At 37.9% G+C, this 2,842-nt stretch overlaps 1 pseudogene; it reads right to left on the bottom strand.

Moving 5' to 3' along the window:
- Positions 1 to 403: 403 nt before the first annotated feature.
- LOC110212490 (actin-related protein 2/3 complex subunit 1A pseudogene) lies at positions 404 to 1,471 on the bottom strand (annotated as a pseudogene).
- Between the last annotated feature and the right edge of the window lie 1,371 nt (positions 1,472 to 2,842).

The following is a 2,842-nucleotide window of genomic DNA, read 5'->3' as shown; positions in this document are numbered from 1 at the left end:
GCTGGCCTTTTGTAATATTTATTGATTTCAAATGTATAAATGCTTACTTTAAAATTTTTTTCAATTAGCTATTAAGAGGTTTTTTTCCTGTATTTTTAAAAAATTTTCCTAACAGACAATTTACATAAAATCCCCCTTTAATTTAGTGTGACAACTTCCCACAATAAACTACTTAAAGAGAGCTTTGGTCAAGAATGGAAGGAAATAGCAAACCAAAAAGACATCACTGCTGATTTTTTAAAAACAATACATTCACCAATTATGGTAAAAAAAATAATAACAATACATCTGTAAGGGATATTTTCTCAGTTTTGACTTGTGGTAGGGTCTTTCCCGTCTTCATGCAACTGCTAGAGCTGCATTCTGTCAAGTGTCTGTCATGCTAGAGAATGGAAATACAGCTTTACATGATTCATAGCCCCTGGATTGAAGACTCTAAAGTCTTCAAATCCCAAATTATTATTGCTCCATCAATGCCAGTGGTGCAAAATTGGCCGCAGTCTTGCTTGTCTACTTCATAAATAGACACTTGGGTGATACTGTTTTGGTGTAGCATATCCAGAGCAGTGTTGCTCAGTGGTGACTCTCTTGTCCATGTTATAGAAGTGTTCCATGGCAGAGATGTTGCGCTGGATGCTCTGTTCTGGAATGTCTAATTTGGAGACAAAGGTCCACCATCCACAATCATCATAATTAAACAGCATTGAGCAGAAGTCATGGCCAGCAGCCACCATGCTATTCTCAGAGACAAATGACACACTCAGAAACGGGAGGAACTCTGTTTTCAGCTGTGAAACCATCATGTTTTTTGAGGCATCAGCAACTGATACAGTACTATGATGGCTGACCTAAGCAAGGCGGTTCCCACTAGCTGAGAAACTAACCCTATGGACCCACCCACCACTTCCGGTACCACCAAACTCTGGTCAGTTGACCAAAAGGCATCTTGGTACTCCATGAAGTACTGGCTGGCTTTTCATCAACTTCTTTAATATAGGCAGAAAAAAAAAACCCTTTGCATTTGAAGTCACAAGATCCAGCAGGCCACAAAACACTGTTGGGGTGCCAGTCCAAACTAAGGACAGTAGAACAAATTGGCTTTTTTATGTGTTTGCTCACCCACCAGTCATTTTCAGATTCAGAGTAGCACACGGAAATCAGTCGAACTCTGCTGCCTACAGCAAATTTGTTCTCCAAGGGAGACCATTTCACAAAGGTGGCTGCACGATTAATCCTCAGGATTGGTTTCCAGATGCCATCTTTCCGACTCTAGTCATAGGCATTATGGTCTGCACCACAAGTTACAATTCAATAACTCTTGGGAGCCCAGTCAATACTTGTAATATTTCCATTGTGTTCCTTCAGTTAGTTCATGGGCTTTCACCCTTTGGTTCCCATTCTTCTTGTAAATGCAGACTTTATGATTATTAAGGGCTAAGGGCAATCTGAGTACCATCTCTGTTCCAAGCATGGCAGGTGATTGGCTCTAGTAAAAATTAATGTAATGACATTATTTTTAATTTTTTCAAAAGGGAAAAAGCTGGGATGGGGAGAGTGCAGATGGCCCCAGAGCAGAGGATTGGCAGGACTCTGGTCAGTCGAAGCAGATAAGCTCTGACTGGCAGTGGGAGGAAGACAGAGGCTGAGGGAGCGGCTGACAGGGATTTTAAGATATTATTTGATCTAGTTCCAACACATCTGTGGATCCATCTCAAAAGTTGGCTACATATATATATCTAATACACATATGTATGCGCATAATGTATGTGTGTGTGCTTAATATTGCATGAATACATGAATATACACACATATAGTTATGTAACTCTTTAAAAATACTCACCTTTCTAATACAGATGTGCTAACTCACATAAACTATTGAAAATGGTGGTTACAGTACAGGGGGATTGCCAGAACAATATTTTCTTTCATTTAGTACCTGCAGTTAACAAATATTTATCAGTACTTTCTGTAATGCCATCTAGTACTTCTATAGTGCGTTCAGTTTTGACAAGCACTTCATAAATTATTATCTCATTTAATAATCACGACAAATCTATAAAATAAGTATTCTTATTAGCCCTATTTTGTGGAGGAGGAAACTGAAGCTAAGAAGTTGAGTGATGTGTACACTTCGAGATAGTGTTTATGTATCTGAGACCTTATTTGCACTCAGCTCTTGCTGGTTCCAAGTCCATCACTCTACCCACTACACCACCCAGCTGCCTTTGCCATGAAGAGAGCATCATGATAGGCAGTGAGGAAGATATAGAATTAAGGCAAGAAACTGTCCCTATTATCATGGAGTGTAGTATTGGGATAAGATACAAACAAACAAAAAAAACTATAAGATACACTATCGAATGATATCACAAAGAGAAATAGATTACAAAGTGCTGTGAAGTCAAAGGAAGAAATGGGTAACTGGCCTAGGGGAATTATTATTATTATTAATCAAAGCAATACTTTTGAAAAAAAATATATTGCAGAATAGCACCTTCGTAACAGTTGTCTTACTAACATAAAGGAAAGGATCATTTAGAGGGACATTAAAAATCCATCTACAACATTCAGTAATGGAAATGCTTAACTCAAATTCAGTAAGTGCTATAATAAGTGTTATCAATCCAAATACTTTAATGAAGTATGAAACTCTGAACCCATGTACCACTACTTATTTTTTTTTGCCAATTCTGTACCCAATGTTATAGTAGAAATTGGTCAGTAAAGATAAACTGTCTGCTATACTTCATTTAAATTTCTTTTACTCAGTATAAAAGTGTGTGTGTGTGTGTGTGTGTGTGTGTGTGTGTGTGTGTGTGTACACACTCATGCTAAGGTACAT

Source organism: Phascolarctos cinereus, unplaced genomic scaffold (assembly GCF_003287225.1).
Source record: "Phascolarctos cinereus isolate Bilbo 61053 unplaced genomic scaffold, phaCin_HiC Scaffold_7;HRSCAF=346, whole genome shotgun sequence".
Lineage (NCBI taxonomy): Eukaryota > Metazoa > Chordata > Mammalia > Diprotodontia > Phascolarctidae > Phascolarctos > Phascolarctos cinereus.
This window is presented reverse-complemented; position numbering and strand designations above follow the sequence as displayed.